General features: G+C 43.3%; 1 long non-coding RNA gene across 1 annotated transcript; it reads right to left on the bottom strand.

The window, feature by feature from the left end:
* Window positions 1-1712: 1712 nt before the first annotated feature.
* LOC116576743 lies at window positions 1713-10309 on the bottom strand. The gene is made up of 3 exons (XR_004280269.1): window positions 10246-10309; window positions 2027-2029; window positions 1713-1728 (listed from the first exon to the last, which is right to left on the bottom strand). It is a non-coding gene; the product is annotated as an uncharacterized LOC116576743 (long non-coding RNA).
* Window positions 10310-20755: the final 10446 nt, after the last annotated feature.

Here is a 20755-nt window from a genome sequence, read left to right as displayed (position 1 = left end):
AGGAGGGGCCCTGCTGGGGGCTTGTTAATAAAACAAACAAACAAAAACCTATGAAGCAGCAACCGTGCAAGGCACCATCAGGCTGTAAATAAGGGTTTCTGAGGATGCGGAGAGCGTGCTCAGTCCGCGCGAGGCTACACTTCTTCCGTCTGAAATAGCTCTCTGAAGGCCAGGGAGTAATTAGCTCCTGCCTGGTAAAGGCAACTCCTTCACCTGCAGTGGCAAGAGCTACGCAGTCACCCCTTGACGACGGTCATCTTGTCTGTCTACACCGGCACTGTCAGTCCTTAGCAATGTGCTCTAGCAACGGGAGACTCGTACTCTTGCGTTGACCACAGGACCTAGGAATTAGGTTGCCAGTTACTGCCACCAGCCTGCTCCTGTGTCCTGGTCTTGTCTGCCATTGCCCTGTTCCAGGTCCCTGGCTACCTACCCTGACCTCCGATGCTAGAACCCTACCAACTGCTCTTGGTCCTGCTGGGGCCATCCAGGCCTGTGAATCTAGGGTCCCTCTCTAAGCGCCTGCCTTGCCTCAACGGTGGAGGAAGCCCACTCTTCCAGAATCAGTTCTGAGGGGACCACTGCAATGAGTGATAGTCTCCACTGGCACTTACTGTTTGGGAAGGAGCCTGGGCTTCTGCAGGACTCAAGCTCCTCAGTGTCCCTTTGGGGGCATGCCTGGGCCAGCCTACCCAATCCAGCCATGGGAAAGCAGCTTGGATTCCTGTGGCTCTTCCTTCAGGGGAAATACAGGCATCTGTATAGGTTAAGGCTTGGAAGAAGGCAGATGCCAGGTACCCCCAGTACCCCCACCGACCCCCACCCAGCCTGTGTCCTTGCCTGCCATTGCCGTGTTCCAGGTCCCTGGATCCCCTGACCTCTCCTGGTGGGCACGAGCAGTCAGAATCCTGCCAACGGCCCTTGGCCAGGGGGGGTCCTCCAGACCTGTGGATCTCGGGTCCGTCTCCAGCCTTGCAGGACACTGGCCCGTTCCAGGTCCCGGACTGTCCTGACCTGCACCTCCCACGCAGGTGCTATTTGCACCTTGTCAGCCAGCCGTCGGCAGAGAGCGTTGACGGGCCTGTGCCACTCAGCCCACACCCATCCTGAAAATTCTTAGGATGGAGAAAGCTTTTTCTCCCTGAACATCTTGTTTAGGCAGCAGCTTTTTAACTGTTGACAAACTGTCCCCATTTGTAGTGGCTGCCTGATGAGGTCGAGAACTTCACTAGCAATCAAGGTTCCCATGTGTTTGTTCCCGAAGGGTGCCCTGGCCATCCCACCTTGCCCCATCCTGGCAAGACAGTCCAGTTACTCCTAGTTTGCCATCAGGGGGACTATGCCCATTTTGTGTGGAGTAAGACTTCAGATTAGGCAGATGCCTTGTAACCTCGACAGAGCACTTCTAGGACTCTGCCTCCGATGCTTGTTCTGTTCCAGTTTCCTGCCGACCCTGCTCTGCACGGCCTGCACATGGGCAGTACCTACCACCTAGAAGCCAGCCTTGTGCAGACCTGGTGCTCCACGCCCGTGGAGCTCCAACCAGACACAAACTACCTGTAAAGCCTCCAGCATGGAGGGACGTCACCTTCCAACAATCAGTCTGAGCGGACAGCTCCAAACAGACAATAGTGGCTCCATATGTAAACTTGCTATCTGGTGGGTCCAGGACTTCTCCAGGAAACAGGACTCAGGCATTTCCTTACGGAGGACACTCTGTCTTGTTTGCTTTTCCTTGGAAAAGCAGTTGTAAACCTATACCACTTCTTCCTTCGGGGGGAATAGTCCACAAAGGGTGAGAAGGCCTTGCCATTTGGGCTGATGTTTTATACACAGAAGAGCCCACTCCTGTGCCCCTCCCTCTCCTGATATTTGCCCTGTTCTAGGTCCCTAACTACTGCACTTGCATGGCTCATATATATGTCACACATATCACACATATATCATGCAGATCACCCATTCAGCTGCTCTTGCACAGCTGGGGCCCTCTAACCTGTGGAGATAGGGCCCATCCCCAAACCTGCACTGCCTCAAGGACAGAGGGAGCCCAACCCCCAAAATGGCTCTGAGTCATCCGCTGAAGGAGCAACAGTTCAGCCCCATCTAGAATGACTACCTGATAAGGTCCCAAGTTTCTGCTGCAACTGAGGCCCTCACAGTTCTCTTTAATGGGGGATACCCCAGCCAGCCTGCATGGCCATGCCCTCACAAGGCCGTCCAGAATCCTCCAGCATTATCTTCAGAGGGAATATGTACTTTGTGTAGGTTAGGGCTTGGAATTAAGCAGATGCCATGAACTCCCCAAGAGCCCATTCCCATGACCAAGCATCTCCCAATACTTGCTCTGTTTTAGGTCTCTACCTAGCCTGGCCTATCTGGCTATGCACACTCAGTACCCACCTAGTTTGCAGCCATGGCAGCCGTCACCCTCCAGGCTGGTAGACAAACACCTGCATAGATGTCAGGCCCAAAGCATCTTCAGAAAGAGAGAGAGAGCAGACACTTGGACAGATTTTTCTTGTTTATAGTTTGACTGTCTCTGGTGATCTTCTTGAGTGGCCTATAGACCAGAAGGCATGAAGGCAGTCTATATACCAGCTGAAGTTTCTTGAAGTTTCTTGAAGGTTACATGAAGCCATTCATATTCAGTTCGCAGAACTTCAGGATAAAAGGAAGTTTTAGGTTTTCAGTGATTCTAAGTCAAAAGGATGGGAGAAAATTAGAAAGGTTATTTTGAAGACCTGTAACCAGACTATGGTGGAAACTAGAATTTGGAACTTAGTCTAGTTTACAGGTAGGAAACAAAACCTCAGGGACAAAAGAACCATAATGTAATACTCACAAAGCTGTGTTACTGAGACATAATTTTTCTCCCCAAAGTCACCCTATTTTCAGAGTTAGCCAGATAAAGACTCATTTGTAAAATAAGTTTAGATTTAGCAAACTTGATCTGATTATTTATAAAAATGCAGCAAGAATAGCAACTGATCATACATGCTTTTTTAAATCTTTGCTAGAACTTTTCATAAGGAAAGTTCAGATTAAACTTTCAACAGCCTTTCTAGACTAAGATACCAAATACCCGTCATCAGGCTTTACCTGAAATAACTATAGATTTGGGTTACTTCCTCTCTTCATGGTCCCCAGGATATCCTGACACGCAAGGTATCTTATACCTGCCAGGAAATGGCTTTCTTTACTTACCTTTTAAGGCTTCTGGAATCCCTGCAAGCAAGATATTAGGCTGTTTTTCCAGGGGCTTTATTTAACTCCATACATTCAGTCTTAGCATTCTGGTCATATCTGGGTCCATCCATGTTTCTCTTAAATATGATTTTCTAGTCAAAGTTTTGGTAATATAACCAGTGTTTCCAACTGTGTCCTGCTGTAAGGAGACGAGATTCTTATTGAACGTATGCAAATAAATATATGGCCGTGGAAATTTAAGAATACTTGCTTAGTGTTTCTAAATTCTGGAGGGATCAGGTAGGGAGAAAAAGAGGTTTCAATTCTGCTTACAAAGGGGTAATTTACCAAGCTACTGTAAGTTAGTTAGCAGTTTTCTTAAATCTGGAAAAATAAACCATTTTAACAAATCAATAATGTTTCACACAAAAAGGTCTTAAGAATTAGAATCATCCTCTTCAGTTTATTTCATCCCAAGTAATTCTTGTTTTGTTTGATCCTGTTCTGTTAATTCTGGAAATTTTTACCCGCTTCAGTTTTGTGACCTTCAAGTTATGAGAAACCTGTATTCTTGCGTCTTTTTCATGAATCTTTTTGAAGATGAGGCATTTCTGCAAGAATACATTTGTAAAAGCATCCAAGTAAAATCTAACTGTCTATAAATGATAAAAGACTTAGTAACAGCCATGGTTAAAGATCTGATTCAAGTTCATTACAGTGCATTTGACAAGGAAATTCAGTTATTTCTGTTATACAAACAGAAGATAATTTGATAATTAGAATTAAGGGAAGTAATACACCAGGACTCATACGCGGAATTTAAGAAACAAAACAGAGGATCACAGGGAAAGGGAAGAAAAAAAATAAAATAAGACAAAATCAGAGAGGGAGACAAGCCATAAGAGACTCTTAACCAGAGGAAACAAACTGAGGGTTGCTGGAGGGAAAGTGGGTGGGAGATGGGGTAACTGGGTGATGGACATTAAGGAGGGCACTTGATGTAGTGAGCACGGGGTGTTACAACACTGATGAATCACTAAACTTACTTCTGAAACTAATAATTTACTATATGTTAATGCATTGAATTTAAATAAAAATATATATGAAAGAAAAAATAAAAATAAAAAAATATATACATATATATGTACACACACACATATATATGTATAACTCCAGCACACGCGCATGCACACACACACACAAACACACACACACGCATATATATGTGTGTATATATATATATATATACCCCCAAATAATGCGCCAGGATATACCGTATTCTTGGGAGTTTTATACACTTTTCAAAATTCATATTTCAACAAGATATATTTACACAAAAACAATCAAAGAAGGTTTAGCATCACTTATTTGACAATGCTCCCCATGTAATTTAACATACACAACAAACCTAATTAGTTTTACATCTTTCTTTTACGTGGAGAACAAATTCTTTCAGTTGTTACAGGGACCCTTTAGAAAGCCTCAAATTTAGTTTATTGTCAAAAAACTTCATTTTGGAATTTGATTTAGGGAAGTTTGTCAAAAAATATCAAAAGGTTCGGACACCTGATTAAATCATTCCACAGATTACAAAACATTACTTATTTAACCAAAGTGACAACAAAAGATTTCAAAGGCAAGTGCAGAAGTTTACACAGTTGTAAGCAAAACTCAGGTCTTGTAATATTATGAGGGTTAGTTTTCTTAAGTAATCAAAGACCTGATAGTAAGGATAGCATGAAACACAAGAGATCATTTTGATAAAACATAAAATTTCTGTTTCCTGGGCAGATAATTTAAAAAAGTAAAGAAACAATACAAAAGAAACCTTTTCAATCCTTTATCAAGAGCAGACCAATAATTTAACAAGATTACTCTTTCAACAAAGAGTAAACCCAGTTTTAACTTTGTACCAGTGTGCTTTTGATATTAAAACTCATTTACTGGGGCACCTGGGTGGCTTAGTAGGTTAAGCATTGAACTCTTGATTAAAGTTTAGATCATGATCTCAGGGTTGTGGAACTGAGCCCTGTGGCAGGTTCCATACTCAGTGCAGAGTCTGCTTGTTCTTCTCCCTCTGCTCCTCTTTTGCTCTCTCTAATAAATAAGACCTTAAATAAAAATAAAAATAAAACTCATTCACTTAGATTTATTCCGATCTTTGTCAGTCCTGATCACCCATACAATTCCTTTGCTAAGATTCCTTTTCTGTAAATCTTTTACAACTTTCTTTTTTAAACCTAGATTTGTCTTATATTTTCCCTCTCTTCTAAACTCTCTTTGTTTTCCCCTCAATAAAAATGTTTTTCTGTTCCCCATACCTTCTTTTACTGAAAATATATATCCTACTTTCCTTGCATATGAAAGTGTTTTCCTTATTTCTAGTAGCTTTAACAACACATATTAACTGGAATTCTTGGGTGCGTGGGGTGGCTCAGTTGCTTAAGTAACTGCTTTGGCTCATGTCATGATCCCAGGGTCCTGGGATGGAGCCCTGCATTGGGCTTCCTGCTCAGCGGGGGATTCTGCTTCTCCTTCTGCCCCTCCTCCCCTCTCATGCATGCACATGCTTATGTGCTCTCTCTCTCTCTCACTCTCTCTTATGAAAATAAATAAAATCTTTAAAAAAATAATTGAGATTCTTAACTGGTAGAAACTTTGATTTTTAGTGAAATCTAAGTAGTAAGTAATTGTGAACTGTTATGCCAGCATTTTTTTTGATTGGTAAATTTATGAATACATGTTATAATTTCTAGAATTATTTGTCTTTATAGTATAATCTTTTAATAAAACATGTTTCAACAGACCCACATTTTAGCTTTAGTTTCTCTGCAGTAGGAAAACCAAAAGTAGATAAATCTATATTCAATAATTAATGTTTCATTATTTTATTTGAAAAGTATCTATATATTCAATGAATTTAACTTAAGTCATCACTTAGCAAAACTTTAAAGTTTCAGGTTATTAAAAATGATTTTGCACCTATTCTTAAGTATACATACCATAAAATATAGTTGTTGCTAAAATGATTATCTACAAACTCTTATTCCACTTACATCTATCTAAAACATTTGCTCCCATGTCCACAATAGCCAAACTACAGGAAGAACACAGATGTCCATCTGCAGATGAATGGATAAAGAAGATGTGGTATATATATATACAATGGAATACTATGCAGCCATCAAAAGAAATGAAATCTTGCCATTTGTGACAACATGAATGGAACTAGAGGGTATTATGCTTAGCGAAATAAGTCAGTCAGAGAAAGACAATTATCATATGGTCTCCCTGATACAAGAAAGTGGAGATGCAACGCGGGGGTGTTGAGGGGTAGGAAAAGAATAAATGAAACAAGATGGGATCAGGAGGGACACAAACCATAAGAGATTCTTAATCTCACAAAACAAACTGAGGGTTGCCAGGGGGAGGGGGGAGGGAGAGGGTGGTCGGGTTATGGACATTGGGGAGGGTATGTGCTATGTGGTGAGTGCTGTGAAGCATGTAAACCTGGTGATTCACAGACCTGTACCCCTGAGGCTAATAATATATGTTAAAAAAATTAAAAATAAAGTATTTCTATAAAGAAAGATGTGGTGTGTAAGTGTGTGTGTATGTATATGTGTACATTATATATATATTTATGTATATGTAACATATATGTGATACATATATACATATATATTTGTGTATATATATACTGGGATATTACTCAGCCATCAAAAATGAAATCTTGCCATTGGCGGGGATGTGGAACAACTAGATGTGAAATAACTCAATCAGAGAAATAACTCAAGTGAAATAACTCAATCAGAGAAAGACAATTATCATGATTTCACTCATATGTGGAATTTTAGAAACAATACAGAGGATCATAGGGGAAGGGAGAGAAAAAAAAAACAAGAAAAAATAAGACTAGGAGACAAACTGTAAGGAAACAGACTGAGGGCTGCTGGAGGAGAGTGGTTGGGGGATGGGGTAATGGGGTGATGGACATTAAGGACGGCACGGGATGTAATAAGCACTGGGCGTTCTATAAGACTGATGAGTCACTGAACTCCATCTCTGAAATTAATAATATGCTACATGTTAATTAACTGAATTTAAATAAATTAAAAATAAATTTTTCAATAGTGGTATAAATAAGTAAATAAATAAAACATTTGCTCCCATCAGTTATATTTAGATCACCCGTGAAAACTTCAGAACAAGATAACAGATTAAACAAATCAGTTATCATTCTGTTGCTTTTGCTGACAACTTCTGTAACAGGGATAACATGAAGTTATTTGATTAGTAAACCTGGGTAGGATAAAGGTATTATATTTAACACTGATAACTCTAAAGATGTGTTTATTTCAATTAAACAAATAACCTTAAATTAGCCTTAATACCAATTATTTTCCAGATCATATACATCTGAATTTCATTTGGATTAAGTTTCTATTTTATTTTGGAGAATTTCTATGAATACCAGATTTATACATGCACTTAATTTTCTTTAAGCCAATTAAATAGAGCTCTTTTACAAATTAATTCTGGCAAGACCATCTGGAGGTAGAAAGATACCATATCTCTAATACACAGGCATGCAAATACATAGAGACAAACACAGACATCTTATAGCTTCCTGTTTTAAAACAATATAAAACTCACTAGTTTATAAATAACAGAATAAATTAAGTTTACTTGCTCAGATGGCTAAAGTCTTTTACTATCTATGGAGAAGACTTCTAAGATTTGTATCTGTCCCTAGAAATAATCTTAAGGAGGCTGTGCTACAGTTTGGGCACAAGAGGCCTTTCAGCAGTTTGTTTTTTAAAAAGTTCTCTCTTTTTTTTTCCCTTTGGTCTCAGGTTGACTGTGGGCTGTGTGAATAGTTCAAAGACATGGTAAAATTTATAAAATTAAGGGAAAGAGAAAGAATTCAAGTTTACTCTGTAAATCATGTAGGAGAAGGAAAGTAAAATCAGCAAATGGTGCCAGCCTGGGAGAAGAGGATTTTACACTGGAGGTACACATTAATTTTTGTCTTATATCTAATTTCTGTTCTTTCGTGTTGTCATGGGAGTCCCTAAGTGTAGCATTTCTACTAGTAAAGGAATTGTTATGGGGAAAGAATGCAGGCAGAGGCCCTATCAGCCTGTGGTTCAAGCCAGCCTCCCACGCTGATGTCTGCGACATGATTCTTGCCAAACTGGCGTCCGTTTAGACAAACTTTGCTATGGGTTTCATATGTAAAAACCAGATGAAATTTTACTTTCCTCATTTAGTAGCCTTTCCATTAACAAGACAATTGAATACACTCTCCGAAGAATTTCCTTTTTGTTTCAAATTTGGCCAATTTAAAGCATCCATCATTTAGCCATTGGCAAATGCAATCTTATTAAGGAAAAGATCTTCATCACTCAGGTGGTAAGGTGCGGAGAACAGTATTTCTAGTTGCCCATGAAAATATGAGATGCTTCTAGTCACAGACCTGCTAATCTGTGACACCAGGCAGGCACTCCTGCAGTGAGACTTTTCTAGCACTAACAAGCAATGCAGGTTAAGACAACTAAGATCCCTTATGCACTGGGACCTCTTATAACAAACCCCCTGGGAGCTGGGATGTCTGGGCAGAGAGGCAGCTAGTAAGGGCACATCTTGCAACCCCAGTCTACCTGCCCAAGTTGCATGCTGGTAAGTTTACCCTGTTGGTTGTGAAGGCCAGAGAATATTCTTCCTGGTAATAAAGCCAAACTCTTAGGACATAGAACAAAATTAAAGGGAAACCTCATCCAGATTTTACACAGAGGACCCCAGGCAAAGTTTGTTTAAGCAGATGCTAGTCTGAGGAGAACCTTGAACTCAGCAGTCTGTGAGGCTGGCTGGAACAGCAGGATAATGAGGTCTATGTCTGTGTTCTTTCCCCACAGTAATTCCTTTTTATGACAAGTGACACAAAAGACAAACAGTGACCACCTCTGGGAAGAAATGAATCATTCAAAGTAAGAGTACTTTACCAAATTTACGAAAGTTGGCAAACCCAAGGAACTAGTTCCATGGATATTTTTCTCCCGATGACCTAAATTTGGAGAGAGAAAAAGGACTCTTCCCACGCTTGCTCCATTAGCTTCTACAGGCAGGGAGCTGCCGCGGGTAGGAGTGGGGGTGTTTGCTGACATAATAAGGATTCCTACCTTCTGCTGGCTTTTGTCAGATGTCTCAGGGTCTCTCAGCTGCAGCAGTGTCCAGCCAGGGAAGCTTACCTTGCCAACTACAGCAACTTTTGGAGAGAAAAAATATTTCCCTACATTTCAAGGTTCTTCCAGCTGGCCTAAGAATTAAATCGATGAGACAGATTAACAGAAGAAAAAACAAAGTTCAATTAACTGGGGCCAGAGGCCCACTATTAAAACTGAAAGCCAAAGAAATGACAAAAATAAGCAGCTTCTATACTTTTTAGACCAAGAAATAAGAAATCTGTGAAGAATTGACTGAAGAGACAAAGTAGAATTAACAGTAGAAAGGCAGTAAGAAAACTAATGTTTGGGAGCTTTAACCAATATGGAATTCTACACAGAATTTGGGCTGCTTTAGTAAATTAGTAAAACTTACAAGGTTTTGGGGGGTGATTGGGTGGCTCAGTCAGTTAAGCATCCAACTCTTGATTTTATCTCAGGTCATGATCTCAGGGTTGTGAGATCAAACCTTGCATCAGGCAAGCATTCAGTGAAGAGTCTGCTTGAGATTCTCTCTCTCCCTCAGCCCCCCCACTCTTTCTCAAATAAATATTTTTTTAAAAAGTAACAAGGTCCATATATATATTATATATCTATAATATGTATGTATGTTTATACACACACATATAAACTTCTTTTGCCTTGAATTACTTGTCTGCTGAGGAATATCATCAAAAAGAAAGACTGCTGGGATGCCTGGTATCTCAGTTAAGTGTCTGTCTTCAACTCAAGTTGTGATCCCAGGGTTCTGGGATCAAGTCCCACATCAGGCTCCCAGCTCAGCAGGGAGCCTGCTTCTCCATCTGTCTGTCACTCCCCCTGAACAAGCTTGCACTCTCTCGCTCTATCTCCTTGACAAATAAATAAATAAAATCTTAAAAAAAAAAAAAACTTAAAAAAAAAAAAAGATAGGACCACTGATTGATCTATGAGCTGAACTGGGCTCTTGGAGGCTTCTTACCTCCTTGGAATGTTCTTGGAATGATTGGTTCCACTTGCCTTTCCCATTCCCAGAGGCTGCTCCAAGAACAGAGCCCTGAGATAGTAATGTGTTGAGTACACCGGCACTGTATATGTGACTTAACTCAATTAAGCCCTCTTTATAAGCTTTTAAGATTTGGTGGGCAAGTGTCAGGATTTTTTCCTCTTGTGGCTACCCAAGATAAGCCTCATATGTAAGAGTTCAAGGGCTTGAAACCAGGCAGATGCTTTTGTATCCCAGATTCGTTGCTCCCAGAACACAGAGTCTTCAGACACTTGCCCAGTTCCAGGTCCCCTGTTCTGATCTGTGTGTCTTGCAAGCACAGAGTACGCAGCCTGTCGGCCCTTGGAAAGTGGCCTGGGCCCTCCAGGCTTATGGAGTTCTTGTCTGTTTCCAATCACTTGTAGAGCCTCTTGAGTTGGGGAAATCCCACTCCTGAAAAATCTTTCCAAGGTGGCAGCTTGAATGTCTCCCAGGCGTCTCTTACTAGAGACTACCCAGACCATCCCGACCTGTCCCACCCTGGTAAGGCAGTCCAGATTCTTCCAGCTCTGAAAGCTTGGAATTCAGCGAAATAGCCCTCTCCCGTGAACCTGCCTTGTCGGACACTGACCTGTTGTAGGACTCGGGATTCCCTGCTCTGTCCCATCCCTGCACCTGCAGTCCCCACCTTCTCACAGGCCTCGGGCAGGAAGGGGCACCCAAGGCCTGTGAAGCTCTGGCAGGACCCCAACCCTCTGAATGGCCTCGGGGTTTAGATTCCATACCCTGGAAATATCCTGGAGGCTTGATTTCAAACTGGGATTTTTCGTCTCCGATTGGATAGTCCAGTGGTATCCTGGGCTCCTCCAGCAATAAAGGCTTCCAAGTGTCTCCTGTTGGAGGGTGTCACGTGTAGGTCCCCTCCGCCCCCAGGCAAGGCAGTCCAGATTGCCCTAGCTCTGTCTTCAGGGGGAGTATGAGCTTTCACGAGGGTTAGGGTTAGGCAGATGCCTTGCGCCCCCAACACCTCACTTTGTGACCAGGCTTCTCCTGTTTCCCTGTCACAGGTCCCCAGCTTTGCTGACATGTGTGGCACACACGCCCAAGGGGCACCCATCAGCTAGCCTCGGGCAGCCAGAGCCCTCCAGGCCTGAGGAGCGTGGGCCTGTCCCCAGTCACCTGCATAGCTTTCTGGGCACGTGGCGCCCCCCTCCAAAAATGTTTCTAAGGAGGCAGCTTTAAACAGGTTTAACACTGGCTGCCTGAGGGGCCCTTGGCTTCTATAGAAGGCCCTCAGGTGTGTCTTATTTCGGCTACTCTGGCCAGTCTGCTGGGCTGCTTCCTTCAGGGGGTAAGACAAACATCTGTGTATGAGAAGGCAGAAGCCAGGGACCCCAGCTGGCTTGCTTCTGTGACCCAGCCCTCTCCCAGCCCCTCTTCTGCCCTCTCCCAGCCCCAGGGTCCTCTGACTCGCACAGCGGGCACATGCCCAGGTTGTACCCCTCCAAGAGCAGCCAGGGCCCTCTGGGTCTTGGGCTTGGTGTCAGTCCCAGTCACCCGCATAGCCTCCAGCAAACAGAGCCCCCAGCCTCCACCCCAAATCTTTGTGTGGTGGCTGCTTTAAACTGGCAGCAATCCAGTCCCTATTTGGAGCAGCTGCACAAGGCGGGGGCGTGGGGGTGGGGGGTGTCCCAGACTTAGCAGCAATCTAGGCTCCCAGATGTCTCAGTGTGGGATATCCCAGCAGCCTGGTGGTCTTGTCTTGGCCAAGCAGGCCGTACACCTCCAGCGTCACCTTCAGGGGCAAGAGACGCATTTGTGCGGATTAGGGCTAGAGCTAGGCAGATGCCTTACACCCCCTTGTCAGCCTGCTCCTAGTACCAGGCTTCTCCAGACACCCCACCTGCAAAGGGTCCCTAGCTCACCCGACCTGTGCAGCATACGCATGCGTAAGTAAGCACCCGGCCCCCAGCCTTGGGTGGGGCCTGTGGAGTTAACATTCCCGGCCCCAAACACCTGCATAGGCTTTTGGGTTTATGGAGCCCACCCCTGAAAATCTTGCTGAAAAAGTAGCTTTAAAATAGTGATAGTCCAAATGTGGGCTGGCTTAATGATGGGGGGTCTCTTGCTTCTACAGAGATCCAGGCTCCTATGACGGTCTTATGGGGGCGGGGGGGGGGGGGTGGAAGGGAGATACCCCAGCCAGTCTGCTGGGCCAAACGATAGCAGGGCAGGGTGCTTTTCTCTGACTCTGCCTTCAGAGGTAATATGTGATATGTGCATTTTTGTAGAATGAGGCTTGGAATGAGGTAGATGCCAAAGTACCCTAAACTGCTTGCTCCTGCGAGCAGGCCTCTCCCTACCAGGGTCTTCCAGAGATCCCCGCCATCCTGGCCCGCGCGGCCTGCACATGCGCATTCCTCAGGTCGTCTGCCAGCTTTGGCCTATAGGGGGCACTCCAGGCTCGCGTAGCTGGGACAGACACTCAACCTCCTGAAAGTAATCAAGGAGGGAACTCACACCGGAGAACAATTTTGAACAAGATTGTCCGTCCCTACCCAGACAGACTGCCCAATGGGGTTCTGGGCTTACCGGTAATCAAGTCTCCCACGTGTCTCTCAGTGAAGGATACCTTGTCCGCCCATCAGGCCCCGTCCGGGCCAGGCGGTGCAGACTCCTGCAGATCTCTCTTGGGAAGAATACACGCGTTTGCACAGGTTGGGGCTTGGAACTGGGCAGACACCTTGTATTCCTGGGCTCCCAGGAACGCACTCTCTTTAGACACTTGCCCTATTTTAGGTCCCTGGCGACAATGACCTGCGCGGCTGGAGATGCAAAGCACAGACCTCATCAGCCAGCCAAGGGAGCTGGGTAGTCCCGAACCATCTCTGTAGCCTCCTGGGCGAAGGGAGCGCACCCTAGAATTCTTGCTGTGGGGGCAGCTTTACATGGAGGGTAATCAGTGCACACATGGACTGGCTGCCCGATGGGTCCCCAACTTCTCCAGCGATTGAAGCTCTAAGGTTCGTCTCATTGGAGCTTACGCCAGCCAGCGGGCCTGGCGGGTTCGTCCATCTCTGCTTGGGAGGAGATAAGCATACTGGTGTCGTTTGGGGCTGGGAAGGAGGCAGAGGCAGGTGCTTCAGCAGCGCGCTCCCATGCCCGTGCCCCAGCTTCTCACTGTGGCTGCTGTTGCAGCCTTCCCGACTTGCCTGACAGGGTCCTGGCTCTGCAGCTACCATGGCCTCCAGAGAGCCTTTATTAGAGGCTGTCCTGCCCAGTCTGCCTGGCTACCCCCTCGCCAAGCCATCTGGCATTCTCGAGCCCTGCCATCAAGGAACATGGGCATGTGTGTAGATTAGGGCTCAGAATTGGGCATACTGTCCTGCTCCTTCCTGTGACCAATACAGTCTGGCCTCCTTGCCCCAAGTCCCTGGCAACCCTGGACAGCTCCGCCTATACATGGGCAGCATGGATCCCTCTCCCAGGTCTGGGATGTCCTGTGCCAGGTCTCAACTCCCTGCAGAGTCTGGAAGGTGGAGGGATCCCCCACCACCACCACCACCACCAAAGAAGCTCTGTGAGGATGCAGCTGCATACTGGGGCAGAGAGTCCCCATATGGAGTTGCTGCCTGAAGGGGTCCCAGGATTTGCTGCCAACCAGCACTCCCAGGTGTCTCTTATTAGATCTTTTAGCCCATCCTTCCCAGCTCCCCCCTGGCCAGGCAGAGTCAACTGGAGCTCTGCCTTCAGGGGGAATAGCCCCTATTTAGTAGGTTAGGGCTTGTCCCCTAAAAGCTGCTCCTCTGAACTGCTCTCTGCAGACCTAGGCCCCGTTCCAGATCTCTGGCTACGCCTAAGTGCAGTCCATACCTCTTTAGGTGCCTTGGGTAGCATGGCCCCTCCCGGCCTGTGTACTCAGGCACAGACCCAACCACCCACAGTGCACCTAGTGTTGAGGGAGATCACAGCGGGAAGATTACTCTGAGGTAGCGCCTCGGACTGGGTGACAGGAGGCCCCATTTGGACTTGCTGCCTTATGGGTACTAGGTTTCTTCCAGGAACCAGGGCTCCCAGGTGTCTCTCACTGCCGTTTCCCCCCTTGTCCCACCAAATGAGGTTTAAATGCCAATATGTGTGTGTTCAGAATGATAAGGTCTTTTGTGTAGGTGTAGCTCAGACACAGAGATGCTGGTTCTTCCCCCCTCCCCCACACCCCCTCCCCCAAGAGTCATGATCCTGACAAAGACTTTTCATACCCTCCACATACTTAGATGATACCAGGGGAACACATGGAAGCTAGAATCCCCTATTTTTCTGCCCAAGTCATGTCACTAATTTAAACACTCTTTCAAACTTTACTCAGAAAGAATTATTACCAATTGTGTGCCAGGTCCGTTTCTAGGAGCATAGGGAGTATATTGCAATCAAAGCTAGAATTATGGTGTAATGCAAACGATGATGAATGAACTCCTCAGACTCAAGAAGTGAGGAAGGTACATAACAGAGCAAGTGAGCTTTCTAAGACTCCCAAGGAAGGGTTGTTTTATAGTCAGTAGGACAGGCATGAGGAAGGCCTTGCTGATGGAGTGACCAGTAAATAGAAAGGCAGGGAGTTGTGAACTAGAATAATGCAGACTGGGAGGCTGAATGTAGATTGGCAGGAAGGATAGGAGGTGATGGGAGAGGAGAGGGGGAAGTCAGGGCTAAATATGTAGGTAGAAACCAGACAGCCCCCAAGCTCTAGGTGTCTTTTTAAGTGTTTTGACTACGTTCTGCGTTGCATGAGGAAGCACTGAACAATTTTCAGTGGGAGAAAGACAATCACATTTGCATTTTTAAAGGAGGATCTGAAATTAGTAGGAGGGCTGGATTGGGGGATGATGAAACTGGCTTGTGAGACTTGTGAGGACGTGGAGAATCTGGCCTCCTGTGCTCTAGTCATCCAAGAGCATTCTAATGTAGACTTTTCCTTTTATTTTTCTAGGGGTGCTTTTATTTACCATAAGTATATGATTATTATTATTAACCTTATTCTACTAGAATTTCTTGGACTGATTAATGTTACCGCTATTTTCCTTGATGCTTTACAGTGTTTAGCATTGCACTTTGCCTAGGCATAACATACATGTATACCTAAACCACAAATTAAGCAAGTGCTTAGCTGACGAAAATCAGAAACTTGGCCCGAGATGGGTTTGCGGTCTCTTTGGCAGAAACATAGAACATGATACTGTTCTAGGGGCACGGTGGTGGGAGCAAAGAGGGTGGTGCCTAATAGCAAAGGGGAGAGGCTTCACTGAAAACAAGATTTCCACTGGGTCTAGGAGAAAAATCCAGAAGAAAAAAGTTGCCCAAAGGAATCATTAATGAGAAAAATGTAATTCATGATCAGAACGTGAGAAAGCACCTCTGAAGGTCAGCTAGAACGGGGTGGAGGTGGTGGGGGGAGGGAGTGGTGGGAAACCAGGCTAAAAGTTTGTGTGGCTGTGGATGTGAAGAGCCTCGTAAGCCATGCTACCTTTAGGTTCTTTTTCAATAGTATTTTAAATATCGAGTCATTACATTTACCATCTGCATTCTATCTTCACTCAGCATAATGGGGAGGAATAGAGGAAATGAGCTCAGGCTAAAACATTAGAGAAATGGATTGTTATTAAAGTTGCTATATTAGAAGTATAGACAATAATGTACATTATGGGTTTCAGCACATGGTAGTGGTTAGAACTCCGCCTAAAATCTCTCTCCAGCCAGTTACCTGGCCTAAAATTTCAGCATCTAGATTTCCTTTCACAGATGAATAAGCATCCTAATTAAAAGGCAAACAAGCTACAGAATTATATACTCTGCATTGGAAAGCACCACCAAGACTGTCCCCCACTACACACCTAGCAAGTAAAACTCTTGAATTCATGTGCTGTGAATAGGTAACTGGTGAGAAGGTGTGATTTATTCACATCAGTAATTTTATTCCATTTTTTTGAAAGATAGAATTGACAGAAACTCTTTCCTCTTTGCAGCTGCACAGCATTAAATTTCTCTCCCACAAGAAACCCCATGGTGGTTTTCAACTCCTACACTAATTCTTAACAGCTGGGTATGACTGATCTGGGACAGTACCCAGCAGGAATCTCAAACTTCCTCCAGATTCATCAGGAAGAAGGATGGTTCAATGGCTATGCCTGTTAGGTATTCTTGAAGGGAGAGGGGCAACGTACAGGACTTTATATTTTTGTTCCAAATGGAATTACTGGAAGCTAATAGCTTTAAAGAGCTCTGCCACCTGTGTGTTAAGTGGTTCCTGAATAAACACCTAGAATATAGAAAAATTTGAATACATGTCTTATCAGTGGGTTCAGGACATGGTTTCTAACTACCCCCTCCCTCTGAAGTCATCCTTGAATATTCTAGATTCTGTCTACCCTAAAACCTTGATGTTGTATTTCTCCTTTTCTACTGTGCTATTGGTTTATTGGATTTCAGCATGGGGTTTTCCATTTCCATTAAATTTCATCTGATTAAAGTTGTTGCAATGTATAAAAAAGTTTACTTGTCAAAATAATCTAAGGATTTAGGGTTTCATAAACTTAATACAAGTCAGAGGATTGATGTCAAAACAAACCCTAAAGTGGTATTAAAATTAAAAAGGGAGAAGCGCCTGGGTAGTGTAATCAGTTAAGCAGCTGACTGCTGGTTTCAGCTCAAATCATGATCTCAGGGCCCTGGGATCAAACCCTGCACTGGGCTCTGCGCTTAGCATGGAGTCTGCTTGGGATTCTTTCTCCCCTCTCCCTCTGCCCCCGTACCTTGCACATTCGCGCGCTGTCTCTCTCTCTCAAATAAAATTTTTTTAAGAAATATTTTATTTGAGAGAGAGCACACGAGAGAGTGAGACAGTGCAAGCAGGGGAAATGGCAGAGGGAGAAGCAGGCTCCCCACTGAGCAGGCTCAATCCCAGGACCCCAAGATCACAACCCGAGCTCATGGCAGTCCTTAACCGACTCAGCCACCCAGGTGCCCCATAAATAAATAAATCTTAAAAAAAAAAATGTATTGAGGGATACAGAATCCACAAAGAGGTATTAAACTTACTCCAGTAGAGAAATCACTTGTCTCCTAAATCCTATTTGAAATTCAACTTATCTTTTAAGAATCCATCTACATGCCAATTCTTGAAATTTTCCTCAATATCCCATTATCCCACTTCTAACGAGTCATCCTCACAGCAATTTGTATACATAATTTTTGACAATTTACAGGTGCTATTTTCTTTCTTACTAGTTTGTAAACGTGTAAAAGCAATCCAGTTTTAATGCATTTTGGTATCTAGCTTAGGTCAGGTTCTCTAGAAAGAGACTGAGAGGAAGGTTCTTGTGTAAGTAATACGTTGCAGGAGTACTCTTGGATGAACAGCAGAGAAGCTAAATCAAAAAAGGGGGGTTAACTATAGTCTTACCTCAGCCTGATCCTGAGAAGAACTTCAGGCAGGAAAAGAGTCAGAGAATCAGCCCATCCTGAGGCGAGGCAGCCTTTTGTAGCCCTACGTTAGTCAGTCAACTGGTTGCAGCCTTTCTCCAGGCAGAAGTCCTAACAGCGCAAGCGCATCCCCTCAGCTGAAGGCAGTCCTGAGGAGGCTGCAAGCTATGGGCTTTTAGGAGCCAATACTCACAGCCACTGGGGGGATGGGTGCCCCGAACAGGCAAAGGGGATCTGGGCCACCACCAACAGTGATCACAGTGATCAGTTTCTCTGCAGAGCCAAGCATGGCATCTTACACATACTGGGACACAATAAATGTTTATCAATCTGCACTGTTCGAAGTATTCAACCAAAAGAACGACTTTTCTATTAAACAAAACTTTTCTTATTGGTAACTGCTTATTTAGCTCTTCTGTTTTCTCAGCCAGTGATGGCCCTGATTGGATTTGTCATTTGGTATTAATGTAATGGAAGGAATAAAAAAAATTATTAAGACATCATAAAACTCTATTCCTTAAAATATTCAGTGAAAACAATTTTATAGAATTCTTAGCCTATGATTTACTTCTTTGGCCTTTATTCAATATAGAGAAGTCGAATTTGCTTTCATCGTCTGTAAGAAGAGTTAAAAGAAGAAAACGTGGATATGAAAAGGTAGCCACTCATGTAGACCTCTTTTTCTTTTTTTTTAAAGAATTTATTTGCGAGAAGGTGAGTGAGAGAAAGAGCAGGAGCTGGGGTGGGGGGAGGGGCAGAGGGAGAGGAAGAAGCTGAGAGAGCTGGATGCGGGGCTCCATCCCAGGATCCTGGAATCATGACCCAAGTCTAAAGCAGATGCTTAACTGAGCCACCCAGGCACCCCAACATGTAAACCTCTTTAATGATTTGCGAATCTTCTGAGATCCTATTGCCAAAGCTTTAGGTAATTTTAACTGTTTGAAACAGTGCCAAGATTACAGAAAAGTTGCAGGTAGAAGTTGAAGAGATTTTTTTTTTTTTTTGGTGAGCCATTTCAAAGTATGTTGCCAACATAATGTCTTATTACCTGAATATTTTAATGTGTATTTACTAGAAATAATGATAATCTGCTAATAATCACAATACAACAATCAAAACCAGGATATGAACACTGAAACATCACTATGATCACCAAGGCCAGCTCTATCTTGATACCAAACCAGAAAAGAACACTAACACTACTAGAAAAGAGAACTGCAGGCCAATATCCTGAAGAATATAAATGCAAAAATTCTCAATAAAATACTAGCAAACTGCACTTAGCATCTCATGCAAAGGATCGTTCACCATAATCAAGTGGCATTTATCCATAGGAAGCACATCAATCAATGTGATATGTTACATCAACAGAAGGAGAGAAAAGAATCATATGATCGTCTCAATAGATGCAGAAAGCATTTAACAAACTGAATGCCCATTCGTGATAAAAACTCCTAACAAATTAGGCATAGGAGGAACATTTATCAACATAATAAAGGCTATGTATGCCAAACCTACAGCTAACATACTCAATGGTAAAAGGTTGAAAGCTTTTCCTATAAGATCAGGAACAAGACAAATTTGTCTCCTCTTACCACTGTTATTCAACATACTACTAGAAGTTTTAGCTAGAGCAATCAGGCAAGGAAAAGAAATAAAAAGTATCAGAACTGGAAAGGAAAAAGTAAAACTGTCTCTCTTTGCAGATGACAATCTGCAAATTGAAAAATCCTGAAGACGCAACCAAAAAATAAATAAATAAAGAAGAAGAAGAGCTCTAATCAATGAATTCTACTGCTGTATACAAAATAAAGTTTCAGAATACAAAACAGATACAGAAATCAGTAGTGTTTCTATACATTAACAACAAATTTTCTGAAAAAAAAAAAGAAATTGATCCCATTTACAGTAGTATCAAAAACAATAAAATACTTAGAAATAAATTTAACTGAGGTGAGAAACTAACACTCTGAAAACTATAAGATACTGATGAAAAAAATAAAAGAGAAATAAGTAGAAAGGTATCCTGTCAATACTACCATCAGTAGATTCAGTGCAATCCCTATCAAGACTCCAGAAGTAGAAAACACACTCCTCAAATTTATTTGGAACCACAAAAGACTCCAAATAGCCAAAGAAATGCAAAGAACAAAGCAGGAGGCATCACGCTTCCTGAGCTCAAGCTATACTATAAAGCTATAGTTGTCAATACAGTATGGTACCGGTGTAAAAACTGACAAATAGACCAATGGAATAGAATTGAGAGCCCAGAAATAAACCCAAATATATACCGTCACCTAATATTTCACAAGGCCAAGAATACTCGAAGGAGAAAAGACAGTCTCTTGAATAAATGGTGCTCAGATGATTGGATAGTCATTCTTCTTTAAGTTACCTTTCTTTAACCTCTCTATTCATTTGTCTTTTTTTCCTCTCACCTTTTATTCATATTTACACCTATGAGGAAAGACAATAAACAACAGGGAACACGTGAATGCTCATTCTTTCCTTGGCCGATTTATGCATTCAACAAATTAGTGCCCACCACAGGCCATCAGAAATGCTGCAGGATCTGGGAATGTAGCAGTGGACAGAGTGACAAAAAGACCTGCCCTCAAGGACCTTACATTTCAGTGGAGGTGACCAACAATAAACAGGATGAGTACGTTTCCTTACTATGTTAGTTTCTCCTTATGTTTATGCCAACCCTGAACCTTCGCTGTTCAATGGTAATTGAAACCACAGTCATACAGAATAGACTGTCCCTAAGACATGTCTTGTGGATACAGCCCTTGCTACTCTTCTGGATTTTTCTCTGATGTCAACTGCTCTCGGACAAACAGTCCAACATAATCTCAAAGTAAAATGTTAAACTAGCAGAGGTTACATTTTTGTTTTCTCTACT

The sequence above is a fragment of the Mustela erminea genome, chromosome 17, assembly GCF_009829155.1.
Source record: "Mustela erminea isolate mMusErm1 chromosome 17, mMusErm1.Pri, whole genome shotgun sequence".
NCBI lineage: Eukaryota > Metazoa > Chordata > Mammalia > Carnivora > Mustelidae > Mustela > Mustela erminea.
Note: the sequence above shows the minus strand (reverse complement) of the source record. Positions and strands in the feature narration are given on the sequence as shown.